The sequence below is a fragment of the Ambystoma mexicanum genome, chromosome 5p (assembly GCF_040938575.1).
Source record: "Ambystoma mexicanum isolate Mex_15411 chromosome 5p, UKY_AmexF1_1, whole genome shotgun sequence".
In the NCBI taxonomy this organism is placed as follows: Eukaryota; Metazoa; Chordata; class Amphibia; order Caudata; family Ambystomatidae; genus Ambystoma; species Ambystoma mexicanum.
The window spans coordinates 990,801,704-990,826,434 of record NC_090930.1 but is presented as its reverse complement, the minus strand read 5'-3'; the positions used below and the strand labels follow the sequence as shown (position 1 = coordinate 990,826,434).

Sequence of the window (24,731 nt, the reverse complement as noted above, 5' to 3'; positions counted from 1 at the left end):
TACTGATGCAATCAATGTAGGTTTAGGTGCCGTTTTGACGCAGTTCCATGAAGGAAATGAGCATGTAATAACATTTGCGTCTCTATTGTTGAAAGGTGCAGAAAAAGCATATGCAACAATAGGAAAAGAAGCTCTTGCCATTAAGTGGGCTACAGACAAGTTTAAAAGCTTTGTGTGGGGAATAAGGTTTGAGCTACATACTGATCACAAACCCATCTAGTGGAAGTATTTTCGACCAAGTGTTTGGACAAAGTATCCCTCAGGATAAGAAGATGGGTTTCCAGGCTAAAAGAATTTGATTTTGTGATAACGTACATCCCAGGTGTGAGGAACTATGCTGCAAACTGCCTGTCGAGAATGACAAACAATGAAGAATTTGTGGTTGATGAGAAGAGCAGGAGATGATTTGTGACATTTGTGAATCCTCAATATCTAAACAAAAGTGAAAGAGGTGTTTCCTGGTTACCTCGCACTGTATATATTGAAAAGAATGAGTATCCGCACAGTATTTGTTGGGTTCAGTGTTCATTTATTCAAGTGAAGATATTTTTAGTCTTACTAGTGGTCAGCCGACACGTGTTTCGACCTCTGGGGTCTTTATCAGTCTATGTATTAGGTAAGGGGGCTCTGAAGTCCTGGGTGTTTAGGATGAAATGTTGCTGTTAGCTTCCAGGCTTGGGTCCTGAGTGGGCCTGTTGGCTCCCAGAGTTCTGTGTCTGTCTGTGTGCCCTGTCCTGAATAGGTCTGAATGGAATGTCGGAATGGACATTCCGTGGGAAAATGTGAACAACGAGAGCGTCGGATGGAGATGAGAAAAGGAAGGAGCTGGAGAGACTTTGTTCATATCCCATAAATCACGTTCTAATTCCTTCCGTGTCAGTCGGTACTTCAGCTATCCAAATTTCAGTCAGGCTTTCGCAAGGCACACTCTTCTAATCTCAATGGGCTTATATTACGTTCCTTTTAAGAACTAGCCTTGTCTTCACCTGGCAGCTGTTTGTATGTTGCATCTATCGACTTGTCTTCCGTATTTGACTGCGTTGACCGATTTAGGCTATGGGGAAAGTAAGCGGCCAGGGGAATCCCAGCTGGCCTTTTAAAATGTATTATTGGGCTCCGTGAGAATCCCAACATTCCGGTCAGATTAAACAGAGGGAATGATGTCCAGTTGTATTCCAACCCCTTCCGGTCTTAGACAAGGCTGTATTCTTGCAGCTTGTTTATTCAATTTATATGTCTCTGATGTAAATAGTTATCTGACTTCAGGTACTCTGGTGTCACCAAGGTGGGCAATATGAAAGTATTGTGGTTAGCCTACGCTGCCGATTTCTCGTTGTTTGATAATTCGCAAGTAGGTCTAAAAAGGCTGCTGTCAGCATTCTCATCTTTTGCAGTCGACAATGGCCTCTTTATCAACCCAAAAAAATGAAAATTCTAGCCATCACAAGATGTAGGAAGCGAAGGACATGTGGTCATGGGTGAACATAACAATGAAATCCACAATCAACATGATATATTTGGGCTTCCCTATCTCAGCGTCTCCTGGGTATTGTAATGTAAGAAAAAGTCTCCTCCAAAAATCTCCTTTCCCACTCAACCAACTTGTAATTCTAAATCATTAATATGGATCCTATTCAATTATTCCAGCATTATAATTCTTTGAAGGGAAATTAATTCCAAAACTTATTTATGGGCTTGAATTATACTTCCATGTCGTTCCAAAATGGTTGGATTTAGCAGAAGCAAAAATTTGGTGGAGGATACTGGGGGTACCCAACTCTGTCCCTCTTGCGGCTATGAGATATGAATTAGGGCTTGTTTCTATTAAAGCACAAGTAGAGTGCAATGTTTTGTCTCTGTTTAGAAAATTGCTTGTTCTACCTTCCACCTCATTATATGCTGACTTGAATACATGTGTGAATTTTAGTTCCGGGGGAAGGTCTATCAATTCCATTGGCCAGATTCGCTTAGTTAGTGAAAAACATCTGCTACGGCTAACCTTGAACGTTCAAGATCTGATTGTTAATCCATTAAAGGTCAAAAACTCTTTATACAATAAAGACTGTATCAACACAGTTGAGACATTTCACAGCTATCCGAAAATGAGTCATCTATGCAATGAACATAAGAAAAGAGGCACATTGTTGTCATACTTGATAAGATTTCCTAATATTGTGTACAAAGGAGTTGTTCTTAGATTTCGGTGGAATATTCTACCTACTAATGACATTTATTTGTATCTGTAGTTGTTAGATTCCTACGGTTATCGGGAAAAACTGCTTCTCTACCATCGCAGGCACTCACCAAGGGCCCCCCTCATTTGTGCCTGCTCTCCCCAGTTCCCTCAAGGCCTCCGCACCTCCCCATTCATCTCCCATTCCCCCAACCCTCGTCGTTTTCATGTGCCGCACTTTCATTCCCACTTGCCTTTTCTTCTATAGCCGCGATTATCCTGCTGAGTACAAAATTGTCTGCAAAATGTAAGCCAAATTCGTTGTATGAGTCAAAAGTTATTAGCAGTTTATGTTTTTTTATTTCCTATGGAACTCACCACTCACCTTAACTATAGTATGGCAGTCTTTCATTTTTTAAGGATATCTGCGCACCGGCTTGCCTTTTCAGCCCCTCCACTTCAATTGAGCTGTCAGAGCCCAATGTAGTGACAGATGTCATAGACATTTTATTCTCACATTCAATTTTGGAGTCTTTATGAATAAGTACATATGGTCTATGGTTACAGGCATTTTAACATTAGGGTGGGTGTCATGGACAATAAAATGAGCACCAGTCCCAGGGTGCACTATGTACTTAGTGATTCAAGCATACAACCTTTTTATCACAGACATAATTTCAAATTTAAAGATCACTGATATGATATGATATGCTTATTTATATAGTGCCTATACACAATGTGTTTCAAAGCGCTTCAAGGCAAGGGAGGGAACAAGGGAAAATGCAATGACATACTTACAGGCCATGAACAACAACAATGTGAAATTAACTATCATACTCGGCCTGGCACAACAACATCATAGGGGAGCGGGGGTGAAGGGGTTGGGCCCAACGACATCACAGGGGACAAGGGAGAGGTGGAGCACAACAAAATCACAGGGGAACAGAGGAGGGTGAGGGACCCAAACAAACGAACATCAAGGGGGACTAGAGGAGTCTAGGGGTAAAAGGGAATATCACAGGGGACCGGGGGGATTAAGGCAATATAACGGGGACCAGTGGGGGGTAAAAGGGAACATCACAGGGGACCAGAGGGGGTGGGGGGCACACACAAGCATAATGGGGGACCAGAAAGGGGTGGGGGGTAAAAGGGAACATCACGTGGGACCAGAAAGGGCGTGGGGGGTGCACACGAGCATCACAGGGGACCAGAGGGGGGTGAGGGTAAAAGGGAACATCACAGGGGACCAGAGGACGGTGGGGCGCACAAACAAACATCAGGCGGGACCAGAGAGGCATGTGGGGTAAAAGGGAACATCACAGAGACCAGAGGGAAGGTGGGGGGCACACACAAGCATCAAGGGGGATCAGAAGGGGTGGGGGTAAAAGGGACCATCATGGGGAACCAGAGGGGGATGGGAGGCACACACGAGCATCACAGGGGACCAGAGTGGGGCAGGGGGCACACATGAGCATCACAGGGACCAGAGGGTTGTGGGGGGCACACACAAGCATCACAGGGACCAGAGGGGGCTGGGGGTCACACACGAGCAACACGTTATTTAACATCTAACCCCTAAACATGATATAAGTTATGTTGTGCACTATGCTTTTGTACTCTCACGATTCACCACTGCAATAATTATAAGTGCCACTCCTTGTCTGTGGCATATTTTCCCCTGCTTGGAGAAGCCAGACTTTAGCATGCTGGGAAGGAGAGCAAGGATAAAAGTAAAGTAAAAAGGAGGGAAAGTGCAGAAGGGGGTATGCTACATACATGTCATGACTAACCTTCGGACTCCAGGTAGTGGCTCCACACACCCTGGTTAGTTTGATAAACGTGTACAGAAAAGTAGTAGAGTCAATTTCAGACTGTAAGTGATATTTAGCTTCATTTTTCAGTAGTAGTGCTTTGTTTTAAAAATTTATTTTATTTGGTACGTATCAGTCACAAAGTTTAAAATGTAGGATAAAAGAAGAGAATATTGTTACAAATGCAACTACTAATCACAATATGTTACAGTGTGATTGGTAGTAGTGGAACCTTATGGATAGAATGTAAACTATGGTGCTACGAGGTCTTCAACTTGTTTATCTGTGATGGGGTTTCCATGTTCTATTGATCAACAGTTATAGTGTATGCTGGTTGAGTCCTGCTGGGCTCGTGGTTGTTTGGCAATAAAGCATACAACTCTTACCACAAGCGTCCATCATTTCTACACTGGCAACGAGGATATTTGCCAACACAACCCTGCAATAACCCACGAGCTGCACCTTATTGGAGAAGCCCAGCAGGACAACATTTGCGGTGCAGGCGAGAAACCTACCGTCCCGGCCCCGAGGCCGTGTTCTTCCGGAGAGGTTAAGGCGGTGTAGGCTGGGCGGTGCCTGCAACCTTCATACCACTGGAGTCCTCGTATTGCCGTCTTGCCTGAGTGCTCCCCTGAGGCCATTGCAGTCGAGCACCGGCGACTTGCAGCCACTGCTCCAGAGGGAGAGCAAGTAAAGAGGCTGTCAGTCGCTGCCATGCTCCCCTGGCTAGTGGGTCGAGCGCTGGCGGGCAACTGACACAGCGACCGACGTGGACCGCTCCAGTGACAAAGCGGAGAGTGAGTGAGGCTGAGTGTCGCCGCCGCGCTCCCCCTGGAGAGGTGGGGTCGAGCGCTGGCTGGCACCCGAATCGACTGAAACTGCCAGTCGAGGGACCGGAAGAGAAAAGAGGTAAGGAACGCCTCCTTCCTCCCACGGCCTATCGTAGTGCTGATCGGAGGTAAGCCTCCCGTGTGAAGTTCCTTCAAGCCACAGAGACTAAGCGTCCATCAAGGGCGATCAAGTTGTAGACCTTGGCGACACCCCCACCTGACAAGTACAACCAGTAAGATACGCCTGCTGACAGCAAGGGGCGCGGCCTATCCCTCGTTGATAAAAGAAATACGGCAATATACAGAAGCCGATCAGAAAGTCCACATTTATCCTGGTGAATCACTATAGTTCTATCTTTCAAGGCACAGAGAGCATCTAGCTGTTAACAGCAATTGACAAAGGACTATTTAGAGGAGGATCTCACCACAAGAGGATAGAACTCTACATTAAACATGCAGCAGAGCAATGCACGCCCTCCTCCAGCATTTTTGCAAAATCCAGGTGAACCTCCCATACGTTGGGACCTATGGGTGGACACTTTCAAAGTATATTTAAGGGTTGCTGGTGGTACCAGACTGAATGACGATGACAAAGAGGCCGCCCTCTTGAATTGTCTTGGAAGCGAGGGATTAAGAGTGTTCAGGCATCTGCCTGGCTCAGAAGTGCGTGCGCCTCCCACGGGTGAGGGCGATGCAGCAAGTGAAGGTGTCATATTGGCCTATGAAACTGCATTAAGTAGACTGGAGTCACGATTTGGGAAAAGGACGAATGTAGTGTTGGAAAGATATCATTTCTTTTCTAGAGCCCAAGCTGCAGGGGAAAGCATTGACACCTACCTAACAGCGCTACAAACCCTCATTGCACCATGCAAGTTTACTGGAGTGTTCGATGAGCACATATGGGACCAGATAATGATGCGCACAAGTGATTCCAGAATAAGGGAGAGACTGTGGATGGAAAGGGATCCCCCCTTGGAGAAAGTAGTTGAAATAGCAAGGGCAATAGAGGAATCTAAGAAAAGTGTCCAGGAGATGACAGACAAAATTGAGAACGTACATGCCATAACTGCCAGAAGGGGACCCAAGGACCAAAAGGGAAAAGCTAGAGACACTAAAGGCACGTTTCCCCAGAGGGAAGGATGTGGTTGGCAGGGACATGCCCCGGGCGCGAAAGAATGTCCTTCTGCTAATGTAGAATGCAGAAAGTGTAAAGGGAAAGGGCATGTTGCCCGTATGTGTAGAATTACCTTAGTACAGTATAGATATACTGTCAAGATGGTTGAACCAGAAGAAGACAATGCATCTTTTGTGGGTTATGTGAGCGACAGTACGCCTATACAAGGAAATGAGAGAGTGCATGAGGAGTGTTGTTGAGTGTGGGCCCTAACAACAGGAAGAAGGCCCTTGGGCAATGATATCTGTGAACAATGTACAATTGCAAATGATGGTTGACACTGGTTCGCCTTATACTATGATTTCTCCAGAGTTGTATACAGCAAGTTACCACAAGGGGGTGAATGATTTATTGCCCTCCGACATCAACCCGTGTGCTTATGGCCATGTTCCCATTAAAGTCGTGGGTTATGAATGGGCCACGATTCAATTCGAGGGGTGATCTACTCAGGGAAAATTGTATGTAGCTCACAAGGTTGATTCTGTGGTAGGGTGGGATGAACAAGCTGCTCTTGAGATAGAGATCCGCCCTGGTAAAGCTGTACCCATTCTCTGTGTGAGTGCCAATGGTGATGTGACCAATGGAGTCTTGGTAACTGTGGAGTATCTAAAGGAGGCTTTCCCAAGTGTGTTTTCCTCTAGTCTGGGAAAGTTGAAGGGATTTAGCCATAAAATAGTACTCAAGAAGGGTGCTATCCCAAGTGTCCATAGAGTAGGGAGGGTGCCGGTGTTGGCCCGTGAGGGTCTTAAGAACGAACTGAAGAAACTCCAGGAGGCTGGTATAATTGAGGAGGTAGAAAATTCCGAATGGTTGGCTCCCGTAGTGCTGGCTCACAAAGCAGACGGGGGCATGAGAATGTGTGGACATAATGGACCTCAACTCTAGCATATGGGTAGACAGACACCATTTACCCAACATAAATGAAATGCTAACACTGGTAGGAAACACATCATGTTTCTCTACATTTGACTTGTCCTCAGCCTACCACCAGATTGATCTTCATGTGGTATCACGCCCCTTAACATCGTTTGTGACTCCTTTTGGTGCATTTCGTTTTTGTAGGATACTGTTTGGTTTAGCGTCTGCATCTGCAGTCTTTCAGTGATTGATGCAGTAACTTTTTGGCGGTATGTCAGGTGTGGAGTACTTTCAAGATGACATCCTAGTGTGGGGGAGGAATCACAGTGAACATGATGCCAGGGTTTTGAGGGTGATGAATGTGTTGAAGGAAAGCGGTCTCACTGTAAAGTGGGAAAAATGTCATGTGGCTGTGCCCAGTGTGACATATCTAGGACACACCTTGGATGAAAAGGGTATTCTTCCCAAGGAGTGTTTAGTGAAGGTGCTTAGAGAAACACCTGCTCCTGTCAATAAGGAACAAGCTAGGTCGTTTATGGGTCTGACGGAATATTATGCCCGTTTTATCGCTTCCTATGCTGAAAAGACGGTCAACATGAGGGTGTTACTTAAAAAGGGAACACATTTTGAGTGGTTGGCCAGTTGTCAGGCTGAATTTGTGGGCTTGAAGGAGGAAGTTGATCAGGACCCATCTTTGGCTTCGTTTTCACCTAAAAAGAGGACAGTGTTGACTGTCGACGCCAGCGAAGTAGGCATTGGAGCAGTATTAGAACAGTGAGATGAAAAAGGTTATCGCCCCATTGAGTTTGCTTCGAGGGTACTGAGGGACGCCGAACAGAGGTATGCTGTCATTGAAAGGGAAGCTCTAGCTGCTGTTTGGGCTTCCAAACATTTCAGGACCTTTCTTTGGGGTGTTCCATACAGTCTAAGGACCGTAAGCCCCTTGTACATGTCTTAACCACTAAGGATTTGTCAAATGCTTAGGATATCTAGGTGATGGCAGATATGCAAGAGTTCAATTTTAAAGTGGAGTACATCCCAGGATCAAAAAATGTAGTGGCTGATTGTCTATCACGTCTCCCTAATTCCGTTAGTGATGTTCATGATGATAAGGGTAAGGAAGAAGAGTGTACCATAATTGCCAGTGTAATTCCGGCCATTGATGAAGAAGAGTGGCACAGGGAAAGTGCCAGCGATCCGACTCCGACAAAAATTAGAGCCGCGCTTAGGAGCCGGGCAATGGTATTGGTCATGTGTGGGAAGAACTATCTGAAGGACCGTGGGGAGTTTTGAGAGGTCAAAGGTTAGTCCCACCCATGTTTTTGAGGGGCAAGCTTGTTGGATTGGCTCATGAAGGTCATTTAGGTAGGTCCTTGACCAAAAGAAGGTTGAGGGAATTGTACTGATGGCCCAAGATGGACAATGATGTGGAACTGGAGGTTAAAGAATGTATAGTGTGTGCTACAAGTGACAAGAGTAAAGTGCCCAAACCTCAACCTTTTCACCTAGTGGAGGTTCCCAATCTGGTGTGGACTAAAATTGCAGTCGACATAATGGGTCCCATGGACATTTTAGGGGGCGATTTTAGATTTATAGTAGTTCTTGTGGACTATACTTCTATGTGGGTTGAGGCAACGGTTTTGGAAACTGTCACGTCAGAAAAGGTTGTGGATTTCCTAGAGGGTTTTCGACAGAGAGGAAGTGGCAGCGAGCATTGTCACTGATAATGGGGTGCAATTTTTGTCGGGACAAATGCAGGAGTTTATGAACAGCTTAGGCATACGACATCATAGAACCGCCCTGTACAACCCAGCAGCTAATGGTCTAGTTGAAAGAATGAACATATACGTCAAGGGTGCCATACAGTTAGCAGTAGCGAATGATCTGTGTTGGAGGAGTGTTTTGTCTGAGGCTCTCAAGGCGTACAGATTCACTCCATCTTCTTTGACGGGATGTTCCCCTTTTTAGTTGATGCGCTGCAGAAAAGCTTGCACCAAGTTGAGAGTGTCTGCTTTGGGTGGTGGTGCACATTCGGAGGTTGACATGAAGGAGGTGCTAGAACGAGTTTGTTCAAGGCAGGAGAAGGTTAAGAAGCATTTTAGTTCTAGGAAACCTTTACCAGTGTCAGTAGGAGACCGAGTGCAGATAAAGAATCCACAGTATGTGACCAAAGGTACCAGCGTGTTCATGCAACCTCGCACTGTTGTCAAAGTAGGGCAGGCATATGAGAAATTGGAGGATGGGTCCAGATGGAGTAAGAGGAAAGTTGTTGTGGTGGAAAAGAGGTTGTCCATGAAGGGGCATACTATGAACGTGCCTGATAGGCCAGGTTTGGAAAGGATTTCGGACATGTTAGTGGGTGAGAGAGAGAGAAATAATGACGGGGTTGATGTAAGTTCCCGTGTTTTCCCTTTGGTCAGAGATGTTGTTTGTGAGAGACAGTTGACTAGAGCTGTGGCTGTTGAGAGACAGTCGACTGAAGCACCCATCATGGAGGAAGAGTAGTCACCCTGTTCAGGAAAAGAGGATGCCATGTAAATTTAAAGATTATATATTGAGTAGTTAACTTGTTCAGAGTGTGGGTGCGGGGTGCGTGGTTCACTAGTGAGTTTGTGTGAGGATGTGTGGGGTGGGTGCGTAGTGTATGAATGTGTATGTGCAATGTGCATGGGTGCAGTTATTTGATTGTTTGTAGCCCTAGGGGAGGAGAAGTGTTACAGTGTGATTGGTAGTAGTGGAACCTTATGGATAGAATGTAAGCTATGGTTCCACGAGGTCTTCAACTTGTTTATCTGTGATGGGGTTCCATGTTCTACTGATCAACAGTTCTAGTGTATGCTGGTTGAGTCCTGCTGGGCTCTGGGTTGTTTGGCAATAAAACATACAACTATTAGCACACGTGTCCATTTCTATTCAATACTGTAATTAATACAAGTGTTACCCTTTTGTCATCCCTACAAATTGACAAACTCCAAGGGTGTTATTACAAAATGTTCTTACAATATGGCTAATCATTGTTATATTGCCAAAATGTTCTTGGATTGTATGCAAAGCATAGCGACTGGTGCAATATGTCCTCTTTCTCATAGGTCTAGTTTGAAAGAGTAAAACAGGAGTCTAACAGACTGTACATAAAATCATTTAAATGGCTATTCTAGGCTTTGATGCTGTTTTTTATTCAGTAAGGCAAGTGTTCAATTCTTATTATGAATGCAATATATACTGAAAGTGATCATTAAACCTGAACGTTGTAAAATTCCACAATTCTTGCTTCCAAGACCAGCGTGTTGCCCCTGTGCTATCCGCCATTTGCTTTTGTGTTTGATAATTTTGTTTTGGCTAAGAATTCTTAACTTAAATGGACGATACTTGACTGAGTACCGATGGGCAGTGTTGGCAGAGGTGCGCATGGAGAGGACCACATTCATAGCGGGAACTGTTTATGCTTCAGATTCAGGGATGTTTCTTAGACACTCTTTCTTTCGGACAAACTGTCTGAGATGTCTGGGATGCAACCTATTTTAGGAGGCATCTTTAATTCTGTGCAGGATCCCAGAAATGATAAAACAGGGAAGGTTGCCATTGCTGATCAACTGGCCTCTCGTGATTAATTGTCTTTTAAGAGCTCGTAATTTGAAAGACTCCTGGAGAACATGTAATCCTTTGGCCAGCGACTATTCCTTTTAATTGTGTCCTCATGGTACTCAATCATAAAGTGATTACTTTCATTTGTTGGGCAGATTTATGAGCTTGGTACTGGTTGCAGAGATATCTGAAATGTGTGTTTCCTCTCATGTGCATATATCTTTGGATCTCCTTTTTCTATGCATGTGCGGACTCTGAAACTCTGGATACTGATTATAATCCTCATTACTGATGAGATCTTTATTTCCACGATCCATGAGTGAAGGTGTGATAAGGTGCTTTGTCCAGTAGAAAGAGGGTTCAGTAGAAGACTACTTCACTTTCAGGGAGTTGCTTAAATCAGCCATCTGAGGGAGCATTATTAGATATCCAAGTGAAGAGGTTGAAAAAGTAAGAGCAGGACACTATCACAGAATGGAGGTTTGACATTCATACATCTGATAGCAACAGGAGTCCTTTGAGTGTCAAGCAACACATTTGCCATTTTACCAGAACCAGGATGCAGAGAGAGTTATCGTTTACATGGCAGGAAAACACTTAGCTGCCCATCTGAAGAGGCTGGTGGCGAAGGAAACAATAGATTACATTACAGATGTGGACTTACATTGTGTTTCCAATATTTGTATCAGTAAGTCATTGTTTTTATTAATAATTGGCTGAATTGGACCCCGATGATCATACGCTAGATGAAGTATTTTCTGACTTTGTTATGCTCCGTATGTAACAGGTGAATTAACAGCTACTGGATTTGAGAAAATGGATAGAGGAAATAGGTACAGGCTTGTCACTAATGAGGCCAAATAAAGGGCCTGGGTTGGATGGGCAGCAAATAGAAGTTTGTCTCTGTCCTATTTCCAGAACTATAGAATAATATTAATGAAATGTGTTAGTAGGGTATGCTTCCCCAAACCACTGCTTCAGAAGCTACAAATACAGTGATGCCCAAGCCCAACATGTCTGCCCCAGCTTTTGTCACTTTTTGTCCAATGTTGCTACTAAATGCAGATGTAAACCTGTTGTTGGAAATTTGGCACTGAGTTTGGATGCCTGATGTTTGAGGCTAATTCATCACAATCAAGTCAGATTTATCAAAGAATGTCATAAGCATTACAATATGCATGAATTGCTCGACATAACTTACTGCCATTTGAAGGACCCTGAACCATGAGCTGTGGTCACCATTGATGGGGTTGGGGGAGGGAAGCTTTTCATCGAGTTAGATGGAAATATCTTCCTGTCACACTATCAATGTTCAACTTAGTTCCCCTTTTTATTACACTATTCAGAGCCTTGTATGATCAACCCTCTGTGTCAAGGTTGCGCCCCTTCCCATATCTTTTTAATCTAACCATGATGGATGCATTGGCTATTGTGATCCGCGACCATGAGGGTATCATTGGGAGAAGGTATAAAGACTATGGACCTCATTCCGAGTTTGGAGGTAAGGGAAAAACGATGCCGGTAAAGGATTACCGGCATCGCTTACCGCTACGGGCTATTCTGACCAACCAGACCACTATTAACGGCACCGTAAAGTACGATGCCTTTAATAGCGATCTGGGCGTGCGCACGTGACCCACCATGCCGGCATTAGCGGCATGCAGTAAACCGGAGTAGATCACAAGTGAAGCAGACATGCAAATAACGGCCTCATGAAGGCGGAAAAAGTGACTACCGGCATGCCGTAAATACCAGCATCGCCGACCTGCCTTAAAGAGCCCTGAGCAGTGTTCCCAACTGCCACAGGTGCACACAATCAGCACAGGTGGAGGCAATGGAGTCAGGCCCAGTACAAAAGGAGCACACCCACACACCACACCCCATCCCACACCAAGAAGATTCCAATAGTAGTAGCATTACAGGAGCTGGAGGACTTGCTTGCATTGCCACAACATCAACAACAACAGCCGCCACAACAGAGGAGATGCAGGAGGAGAAGGAGGGTGAGACAGGCCCAGCATGCCCCACCAGTGCAGCCACTGTCCCTCGCATCAGAGCCACTCCCTTCAACCTAACCCCTGAACAGATCCACACCCTGTACCGTCTGGACCGGGACACCATCACCACCATAGTGGACCTGATACACGACGACATAGTGAGCCTCATTGAAATACGCACCGCCATCCCCCCCTCTACTGATGGTAGTTTCTGTGCTCCACTTCCTTGCCAGAGGCACCTACCAGCACACAGTGGAGCACATGCATGGCATATCCCAACTCTTATTTTCCCGGATTCTGAATCAAGTGCTGGATGGCCTCCTCAAGCACACAAGGGACTACATATCCCTACCACGGACTCTGCAGGAGATATTTGATACAAAAGTTGCCTTCCATGCACTGGCAGGCATGCCAAATTGTGTAGGTGCCCTCGACTGCACCCACGTGGAGTTGGTGGTCCCGCATGCCATGGAGGTGGTGAACTGCAACCACAAGCAATACCACTCCATCAATGTGCAGATGGAATGCAACACCAGCAAGATCATCACACATTGTTGTGCCCGATATCCAGGATGAACTCATAACTCTTTGGTCCTGCGGAACTCCACGCTACCACGCTTTATGGAGCGACATGCCTGATGATGTGCCTGGCTGCTTGGTAAGTATCAGGACTGGCACATGCCATTGAAAAGGGGGGAGAGATGCACACACCACCATGCTGCCAATGTTGATGTGACTGCACGATGTGCACATCACCAAACATTGTGCCCCAAACCATCACATACCGTACAAGACACACAAATCCCATATGAATGAAGTAAGGTCCGCACCTATCACGACATGACTAACAGGAATCCACCCCACATCCCATGACACATGCACCACCCATCAGCGACCCTCACCCTCCGTAACGCCATCCTGCACCATGCAGTGCATATGCACCATGTTGCATATCATCACTCAGGACAAGCATCCCTGGGAGTGCATCATACTGAACCTACTAGGCAATCCACTGTCCGGCACAGGGCCGGCACAATCACAGGAGTGCTGTATGTCACCATGGGAATGCCAATGCTGATTGCCCAATATTGCACAGACTACTGCCAAATCTCACAGGACACAACACCTCACTATATTGACACTAATACAGCTGTATGCATACAAAATGCATGTGCAACTAGGCGTCAGTGCACACCGTCATCTTGAAGATGAAACACACACCATTAGGCCATGGCACAGGACACACGGAGGGACAGAAAATGGCGGCAATGCATCCAGGGACATGTGTATGTGGGCAACGATAACCTGCAGGCATGTGTGACTAATACAGCTGTCCTTCATGATTGCCCTGACATTTACCTTCATTTTCCTCTCTTACAGGTGATAGTGGCTATCCCTTGAAGCCGTGGCTCCTCACCCCTGTCCGAAACCCACAGAATAGGCACAAGGAGGACTACAATCGCTCCCATACCCGTACCTGTGTGGTCATCGAGCAGACCTTTGGCCTGTTGAAGGCACGATTTCGCTGCCTCAGCCGGTCGTGTGGGGCACTCCTCTACAGGCATGAGAAGGTGGCCAAGATCATCATGGCATGTGTAATGCTGCACAATATGTGCATCCGCCGGAACGTGCCCGTGCCCCCTGACATTGAACTGCTACCACCTGATGAAGATGTAGGGGAGGGATGTGCTGTGCACCAATCAGTGATTGCACAATATTTCTGACACACATGTCAGCAGAGGGTGAAATGATAGTTGGACAGAGGGCACTGGGTGTGGGGGTACATGTACACTATGCGGTGTATATGAATAAATGACACATGCTCATTGATGAATGTCCACTCAGGTCTTCTTTTTCAAACAACCGGTGTATTGAATGTAACAATATGAATGTAAGTGACAAGACCCTCCAACACCCTCACCCCCTCCCCCCTCCCATCACAACTCCCCCACACACCCTCCCCCCTCACCCTCCTCCCACAACTCCCCCACACACCCTCCCCCCACAACTCCCCCACACACCCTCACCCCCTTGTGCTCCCCTAGAACTCCCCTACACAAGTCTCATTGAGTCCATGAAGCCTACATGAGGCTGCCATAACATTCACTCGGCACTCCCAGAGCCAGGGGGTGGCATGTCCTGTCACCGCAGTGCACGGACCGACCTGTGGAGTGGGCTGGTTTGGGTGGAACTGCAGGAGGATGGTGTGGCCTCCTGCTGAGGTTGTGAGGCGGGAAGATCTGCCTCCAAGGCATCAGCAATGCGCCCTAGCACCTGCCGGAGGGCCGAGACCTCCTCGCAGAGCCGGTTGTTGTTGTCCGTAAAGGACCGGCCAATGCTGACAACTCTGGACGCCACTCCTCTCTGGCCTGACGGTTGTCCTGTACAAATTCACAGATGAGTGATGTGAGCATGTCAGCCCACTGTGGCCCTGCGGCTGCACCTGTGGGTGTGCTGGGAATCTGGCTGGCATGCCCAGCCTGCTCATCCTCCTCAACACTGAATACTGGACTGAGATGTCCCTGAGTGTGGTCATGGCCAAACTGCTCTGGGGTGTTGGTGTTCACGGTATTGCTCGTAGATACCTGGGGGGATGCAATTTGGGTTGGGGTATGGACCACATCCATTATATCATCCTCCATGGTGCCCCAGATGTCCTCCTAGATGTCATCCACTGTGAGGGGTGCCGTGGCTGCCACCTCCCCAGCCACACTGGACTCGTCCGAATGGGGTGTCTCACAGGTGTCTCCAGGCAGAACAGTGGGTGAGGGGGTGGGGGTGCTGTGCCCTCCACGGGCCTTGGTGGTACAGGTGCAATGTGTACCTGCGGTGGCTTTGTTGCTGGGACACGGCGCCCCCTGGCTTGTCCCCTGGAGGTTGACGACAGTTGCTGTCCTCCTGGGACCTCTTACTGGGTGTGGCCTGTGCAGAGGTGGTGTCCTGCTCTTCGCTGTCATGCTCACTGCCTGTGGGGGTGGAAGAGAGGGACGGCATGAGTGATGTTTGGATAGGCATCATACATACATTGGGACAATTGCTCATCCACACAATTGTGGGTAATAGGCATTTTTGTTGGGAAGGGCACGTCATTTCATACATGGGTGGTAAATGCAGCCATATGTCAGCATCACTCATGTTGGCCAGGAACAGTGCTGTCATACATGCTTACTATTTTGGTCATGCACGCTGTGTGCCTTGTGGAATTTCCTACTTTGTGTTGTATGTGTCACGTACGATATTGCCTTGCAGCAGGCATCAGCATGTGTCTCAGTTGCTTCGGCCTACTTTACAGGGAGTGTGTGTGTGGCCGACCATGGCGTGACTCTTTGGACAGACATTGGCATTGACTTTCATCAGATTTGGCTTAGCAGTGTTTACTTTGGACACTCACCTCCATCAGCAGATGTCGTGGCGCCACACTCCATCTCGCCTACGCCTTCAATTGATTCCGACCCAATCATACTTGCACATGTGTCCTCCCACGGGGTGAGCTTTATGGGTGAACTAGGTCCTCCTCCAGTTTCCATGGCCTGGGTGCGATCGACCGATAATATGTTGCGCACCCTTAGGCGAGTTCGTCCCACCGCTTACGGCAGTCTTTCACTGTGCGGGGTGTGTTGCCCACTGCACTAACCATCTGGGCAACAAGTGCCCAGATCTCTTTTTTACGCAGCACTGCCTCTCTCCTCATGTTGCTGCTGAAGACTGTGCCTGCATGCTCGTGCAAAGTGTCCACAAGCATCTGGAGCTCATCCTGATTGAATCTTTCCTTTCTGAGGCAGGCAGACCCCTTCTTCAGAGCTTTTGGCATTCTTGTCTTGTAGGAGGTACTTTTCAGTCGATCAGCAGTGTCCCAGGGGTCCTGTGTGCTGAGGGTGGCAATGGATTGTGTTTTTAAAGATGGCCGCCGTGCTCCTTCCCGTTCCTGTGCGATGACGTTATTTCCGGTTCCGCTTATTAGCGGTGACTGTAAATAGTGATGTCCGCTAATTACGGTCACCGCTATTTACAGTCACCGCTAATGACGCATTGGACTATGTCGGTAGTGTAATCTGCGCTTAACTTGATGCCGGTAAGGGCTTTTTGGGAGCCATTTGCGGCCATGGCGCTAGGTACCTTATCGGCATGGCGCAAAGCTTGTGCCCGCGAAGTCGTGGTGGACCTTTATTAGCAGACTGGTGCCTGCACGGACACGATATTTGCACCATGCCGGTAAGGGGTACCTCCAAACTCGGAATGAGGGCCTATGTTTTGAATACACATGGGGCCTCATTCCGAGTTCAGAGGTAACCACGCTGCTATTTGCGGCATTGGCTGCCTCGGAACTCGTCCAAACTCCGGCCTGATGAATGGAGTAATTACCGGTCCATTTCGAGGTCGGAGGGACCGTCACCAGGGTCATTCCCCATTCCCATTTGAGCCCCATAGGGGCTCAAATGGGATGGGCAAAGGCGGCAATAACGGGACTGTAAATTACGGTACCGTTATTGACCCCGGAGTCCCTTTGCGGGTCCCGTCCTTAATGCCTGCTAAAAGCAGGCGTTAAGAAAGGACCCACAAAGGGAACTCGTAGTAGGGCGGTAAGGGTTTAAGGGCACCGGTCTCGTTACCGGTGATCGTTAACCCTTACCGCCCTACTCGGAATGAGGCCCATGGTCTTTTGGTCCTGATCTCATTGCTTGACAGCTCTGTGCCTGTATTATTTTAGTTACTGCAGTCATTTGATATGATTTTATACTTCAGAGCTAAAATAAATAAGACAAGACTTTATTGTAATAGAGCGGTCTTCAGTGTACTGGATGTTAAATGGGCATACAGGGGCTTCACATACCACGGAATACAAGTTTCTAGGGATACCACGAGTGACATGCAAACTGATATTAAATCACTAATGAAAAACCTGGTTACCAGAGATAGAGGAGATCCAGCTTACCCTATGGGGCAAGCTACATAGCATTAAGATGATGCTTCTACCAAGTGTTCCAAGTTCCTATGAGGTGGAAAAAATAGAGTGAGCATGACAAAGTGGATCCTTCTAAAAGAAGCTGACAACAGTGGCTTTGATTATCGTTCAGTGGGACTCTATCATAGAGGACTTTCCCTACGGTACTTTCAGAGTTGGTTGTTATGGGTCGTGCAGAAGAACAAGGGTGGGTGTATATCAAACAATGATCAGTCACTGACTAAATTAGGGACACTTTTATGCCTGGACAAAACCAATAATAAACATGTCCCATTGCCCTCTGGGAGTGAGCAATACAAAAGTGGAGATAGATGAGAGGAGAGAACTGCTATACGTGGAGCAACGCTCCTTGTATTGTATTGTAGTTTTCATTTATATAGTGCCCTTTATCATTATTATAGTCGCATTGTGCTAGTGGTGGGAACACACTTGAGCACCGAAGTCCAGAGTGTTGAAAATCACGGAGTAGGATTAGAATGCGTGTTTGCATTTGGCCACGATAAAGCTTAGCAGGGCTGTGGATGGGTGCTTATAGGGGTCAGGAGATGGTGTGAGTGCTAGAGACTCACTATGTGCCTAGCTGGCCCGAATTTGTTTTATGTCTTCGCTGCATACTGATATCAGAGGTGTTGAGGCATACTCTGGTGTGAGTAGGTGGAACAATTATGTGACCAGCATGACCGAATTTGTCATAGTCGTTGCTGTATTCTGATGCTTGTGGGTAGCCATGCCTATGGCCAGTGTCCACCGGTGTGATGCGTTTATACGTACATAGAAACTCAGATGGAGATTGTTGTATATGCACCCCATCAGGTAGTGTCATCCTCTGTCGATTCTTGCGGCTGCGATAAAATGGTTAGCAACAGGCTATGCGTCACTCATTGTCACTAGTACAGCATGGGCTATACTTTCAAGCTCTTTCAGGTGGAGAGCATGGAGAATCTTCACAGACAGTGTGCACACACTAAAACCTACACAATTGTTAAATTTACCATGAGAGGCTAACCCTATAGTTCATCCAGGTGTGATACCCGGCCACCCCTCACGTCCTTCCAATGCGATTCAGGGCAAGTTCCTGATTGCATTCTGGAGTCATACACGAGAAACCCACACACACCTTTCTGATGCGAGTCATGGCAATGGCACACAATTCCTCCCATGACATTGCCTTGCCAGGCATCGTAATCTATTTGAGTGGGGTGGTGCTGTTGTTCTATCTCAACAACTTTAATTGCAATTTGCTTGTTTTCTTTGTACATGACAGGTGCAGTGACTAATCAATCTTGTGACATTTCATGGTGTGAAAATTAGATGATGGCCTGTGTACAGATAGTGGTGCTTGAGAGAGCCAAGGTCTTGGTGGTGTTTGAAAGTGTGTGAGGTCCGGGCCAACATGATCACAGACAGTGCCACTTGGTGCTGTGAGGTTGGGGAAGCCACGATAACTGCCGGCTACCACCTGGTGGTGAATGTTCATATGCTCGGATTGGTAATTTGAAGGTTAGGAACAGGTTTCCGGATATTGTAGGAAATATAAACCGAGGAAATGTGAACTTGTAAGATATGGTCAACTGTCTGATTTAATTTTTAATAAGCTCACAATCTCCAAGAAATGCCAGCCCTGTATAATTTTAGCTTGACTCCAACACTTTGTTCTTCTGATTCATCCAAGATGCTGGGAAAAGAGAACCCAGAAATAGGGGAGTCTTGGGTCTATAAGAAGGATTGGGAACAGAAGTAAGGTATGCAGATCAGTGATGGACTTGGTCTGAGGTTTGTACGTATATGAAACATATGAAAGTGTGCTTGAACCTTAGAAATGGACAATGACAATCATTTTGCCTGCCCTACAAGCTGTGTCAGTCTGATAGGCGCAGGGCATGTAAAAAGGGTATGGCCTTCTATGGTCATATGTTTTTGGGATTGTGAACATGTGAATGTTTTCTTGAAGGACATGTTTGACGGGATGGACATGGGTGTTGGCCATGGGGAGGCTAGGCGTACTGCTCAGGGGCTCCTTGGCTCCTTTCGTTGGTCTCTAACTCTCCCACATGGAAGACGATTAAATAACTATAGGGCACTGATTCTAGCGAATAAAGAGACGCTTAAGGTTTGGAAATCCCCCAGAAAACCATCATGCGAGAATTGGGTCCATATATGTCCTTGCTGCCTGCAAGGGAGAAGGCTTCTCGTCTATAGTACGACTGAAAATGGAGCATGAAGTCATGGGGCTTTGAATGTCTAACTTCACCCACTGTTTGTCCTTCTCACCATGTAATTCTATCATGTTTTCACTCCTTACACTAAATCCTGCCTTTGTCATGTTTTGTGGGTTCCCCTTTTCTCTCTTTCTTTGTAATGAATGCTTCCATTCACCCTTTGTTATGGGCATTTGTTGTCTAGTTTAGTATTCACGCAAATTATCTGATTAAGTTGTGACTTCCTTTGTAGTTTGCAGCCCTGCAATACATGTGATGATAATAGTGGGTTTGGGAGCTTACTGTGAACTTGTACACGTTTTTCCGAGTAATATGTTTTGTAAACGGTCAATAAAAACTGTCTTAAAAAACACACACACAGCACCCTCTACTCCACCCTTCAAGAGATCTGTATTTTTCTCTGGTTGTGCTGATGCCAGAAACACTGGATTGGCTTCTCCCATAGGTTTACAAGTAATCGATCAGTTTCAGAGAAACCTTGGCGCAATGTAGAAGCATGTTAATGTTAAAGGATATTTATACTGCGCACTATCACCACCGGAGTGGTCGCCTGGCGCTCTGGTAGATCTGAAAAAAGGGGTGGGGTGGGGTACTTTAGTAGGACAAAGTTTGGAGAAAGAGCAAGAGAGCTGTGATGTGCTGCTGGCAGCTTCAGTTCGGTTAACAACGTTCGCTGAGCTTTTTGGTGTGGTTTCCGGTCGGTATCCGTTGTGTGCTGTTGTGTAAGGTTATGTATGGTTTGTTTTGTTGTTTTGTTGTTGCAGAAGGTATACACTACAGAATAGTGCAAATAAATATATCACTGATCGAAATAGACCTTACATGAACACCATCCTCGACACAACTCGGTTTGGCCCAAGGAACAGTATTTTCCTCAAAGTCCCTGTTGAACTTGACAGAGCCTTCACTAGAAAAAAAGGTACATTGGGCCTCATTACACGTTGTGCAGTAACCATGGCGCTATCAGCGCCATGGTTGCTGCCGGTATTTTAACGTGTCCGCCTTGGTGGATGGCAGAATTACCACCCTACTCCAAGGTAAGCGGGGCCGGTAATTCCCCATTCACAAGGCCCTTCCCCATTCCCATTGGCATAATGGGAATGGGGAAGGTTGTAATTACGGTACCGCAAATTGCGGTACCGTAATTAGCATCGAGGTCCCTTTGCAGCACCCTACTTTAACGGCTGGTAAAACCAGCCGTTAAGGTCTGGTCCCGCAAAGGGAACTCGTAGTAAGGCGGTAAGGGTTTACCGGTACCGGTGCCCTTAGCGGTACCGATAAACCCTTACCGCCTACAGTGTAATGAGGCCCATTGTCTCTATTCGTTGTGAGTTCGGAAGATGTTGCCCCAGGATTACTGCATGCAGTGAATAATGTTACCACGTGCCGTAATCCAGTTTTTTTGTGCATAAAACCCCAATAGGGCAGCGAATGTTGCAGATTCACAGAATTTCAGAAAACCTGCTTGTAGTAGGTTTAACTTGTTTTCAAAATCCATTTCCATCCCTTTTTTGAGATGGAAATGGAATTTATGGGTTAGCAGTAGATATGCTGCCGTACAATGTTAAAAGGGTGCAGTGAAGGGTCACTGTTGATCCTTCTCTGCATTGTATTGCAAGGCTGGTGAGAATGTGGACAACTCACCACCTTTGTGGGTACCCCTGCAGATTATTTATCCAAACTTTGGAGGGATGTGCTTGCACATCCCATAACCACAGAAAAATTGTGATCTGTTTGTTTTTTAAAAAAAGTATTTATCTCAGTCTTTTGGTTGGAAGTAAACATTGGAGTACTTTTAGGAGTTATTTGACTCCATAATCAGACAGTATTTACTGTATGCTGGAATATTATGAATATTGCACGTAGTAAATACTGATTGCTCCATAATTAGGTAGATTGTTGAAAAGTCTGTATTTGAAAGGCAACCTGTTTTATGCTATGACTAAACACAAAATGGAATGTAAATGTCGTGCTGACCGGTTTACGCCAGACTGATCACAGAACATAAGTGGCGCGTGTCGTACTACGAAGAAAACTTAATTGCCTTTTATACATATTACAAATATCACACAGATATCACAATGCACGATACTTTAATATTAAATGCAAAAAGTGATTCAATATACCACGGATTGAAAAGGCTGAAGATAAGCAAAAAAGTATTTTTAGACTAATTCAGGATTTAAAAAAATCCTGCTGCAATTCACTCAACCATAGAATCCAGGCAGTCTTCATGCACGTAATTGGCTTCTTTCGTTGAGCTGAACATTGTCAAAATCTATACAGGACTTTCGAATAAGACAGACTGTCTGTGGAAACCTGTTTCTTGGTAATGAGGCTGCTCTTAGTACACGTTCCAGGACCTTCTCTATCCATTTCGAAGTATTCCAACCACTTCCTAAGCAAACATAATCTCCTTGATATTGCAAGTGAAGGACTCTGACTCACCTTTTAATCCACTTTGAGCCACTATTATAAACAGTTTGCGCAACTGGAAGCAACCTATACCTTCTTTTTTGATTTCATGAACACTTGACCACCAGGGTGTGAAAAGTGCTTCCTTTTAAAAAAAACTCTTCCAGCCCTGGAGTTCCCAATAACTGTCATCTGACCCCTACCCTCCCTTGCTCTGCCTAACTGCTGTAGAGAGCAGTGAGGACACAGCAGCAGGTCCATGTAGAAGAAAATCTCCCACATGGCACTATGCAGATGGGTTTTTGCCCATGCTGAGGACACAGAGTCTGTCATAACTGTGTTTCTGGATGAACTTAGGCCAATGAGGAATGTCGCTGAGTGGGAATTCTAATACCTGCGGATCTGTCTGCAGCCTTTGACATTGCAAGCTACACCTATCTTGTTTTTATATGGTAATTATTCACACCTCACCTACTCATCTTGAAACAAGATATTTTGAAATCTCCTGAGAAATGTGCCCTCAAAAGATGAGAGTTTGACAGAATGCCATCTGGTGAGGCCGGGATAGCCTGATCTTTTTTTACATTTTTTAATTAATACAATTATGTAGGTAATTCTGTTTCTGAAAGGGCGATCTCCACATCAGACACTTCTTTCATCAGGCTATATGCCAAAATTATAGTGCACTCTTGTGCCTTTGAGAGATAGTCACCTGACACCCTGAGCACCAGCCCTGCAGTGGAAACATGTCACATTCAAATGCCACGTGGGCATTTCAGACATCTAATGGACCATAAAGTTCCAACAGATAGAAGTGGCTTTTTAACATGAACATCTGATTGAAAACATAATAATTGTGTACCCTAGTCAGCCAAGTGGCATGTTAAACTGTACATATAAGCCATATGTGCTTATGGCATGGTGACTACTGGAGGGGAGGGTGGTCAAGCAATTAAACAGCAATAGCATTTAGATATATTTGTATCACCGTGGTCTAGAGAGCTCCACAACAACCATGTGGGACAATGCTCAGGAAGCAGATTCTTTGAACCTCTGACTAAGGCCAACAGCTTCCTCACAGGAGACAGGAACACATCCCAGGACAGTCCCTGAGAGTTGGTACTTCAAAGGCAGTTCTGAAAATAACAAATTCACTCTCACACCAGACTGCTGATCACTGTAGTCCTTTTGAAGTCAGAAGACACAGGAAGGCAGTTGAGTTGGAGTAGCCAGAAGAGAGTTGAAGGCTGAGAGAAGTGTTCCGCCATCTTGGTTCCGGTTAGGGCTAGCTACACGTCTTGCTCCCGGCACTTCCTGCAGACAAAGGACTCTTGATATGATGTCAGAAAGTTGTTACAGCAGCCTGACAAGGATCCCTTCCAACAGCTTTGCTTTGGACCAAATTACTTGATCATTTTACCTTTATAAGGGAAGTAAACCTTCATCTTTGTATTGTCACAGCAAGAAGGAGGATTCACTGGAATGATGTTGGGAATGCAGTATATTCCAACATCTATCATTTAGATGAAGACAGAGAGCCCCAAGGTAGATGAAAGCTCCGTCCCCTAATTATCTCCATAGAATGCTGGGGGTATCACTACTGTTACATAAGGCCTGTTCGCTGCATATTCCTCTGTGACTAGGATCCTGCTCACTGGTGTGTGAGAAATGGGGCTTCAAGTGACTCACCCTGAAACAGAATTATATGTATGTCCTGAAGATGGATCTAATAAATAAGTACGTGATTGCGTGGGTACAAGTCTAACACAAATAAAGTGCCAAAATGCATATCGACCTGAGAAAAAAAAAACAATTTTACAGTTTTTTTTCTTGTTCCCACAAATGAAAAAAGACACAGAAAAGTAGAAAATTAATCTGGACTCTCAAAACTAAAAACGGTCATGGAGTTGAAAAAACAAATGCAGAGTACTAATCCCTAGTCACATTTTATGTGTTGAAGTGCTTTGTGAAAACATTTCTTTTTTATTACATTTTTGTGAATGTTTGTTTTTCTGTGCTGACTTCAGCAGTTCTATAATTTTGTACGTTGGGAAAATAGTTTTCAAAATAAAAAAGTGATATGTATTCTCTGTCTAGCTGTTTGTGTAAAAAGTGGTAGGCAGTGTTACAAGTAAACAGTGTATGCCCTTTAGTGTGTTTAAAGAGTAAGGGAGCAGCAACCAGTCTCCTACAGATAGATAGGTGTTTTGCATCTTCCACACTTGAGACTGGTCCCCTGTCAAGAAACAATTGGTGGAAGTACCCAATGGATTGAGTAGTGTTGTATGATCATTGGACTCATGTATGACAATATTGGGACTAATCAGCATCACCCTTTCACACCATCGACCATAACATCTTGTTTGACTGCCTGGTCTCAGCTGGGGTGGCAGTACTGAGCTGGTCTGGTTCAAACCTCTGGTCTGACTCAGGCTGCCTCTCTCCCGCCTTTCTGTTCATCCCCTCTTCCACTTAGTGTGTGATCCCTCAGAGCTATGCCCTCTCACCCCAACTTTTTACATTTGTATCTGCAACCATTGGCAAGTCTTATTGACAACTTTGGCCACCATGTTTATGCCTAAGGTGGAATCCAGTTCGGATGGGGGTCTGGGTGCCAGTAGCAGCACCTACTTGTTTAGTGAGTGTACGGTGGCCACTGATCATAGGGTTGAATCCTGGCTAAAAGTTAACTGTGCCAAAACAGGA

At 45.8% G+C, this 24,731-nt stretch overlaps 1 protein-coding gene across 1 annotated transcript in view; it reads left to right on the top strand.

Annotated features, from left to right (window-relative positions):
• Window positions 1-24,731, top strand: part of F13A1 (coagulation factor XIII A chain) — a 767,832-nt gene that overhangs the window by 638,157 nt on the left and 104,944 nt on the right. The window lies entirely within an intron of this gene.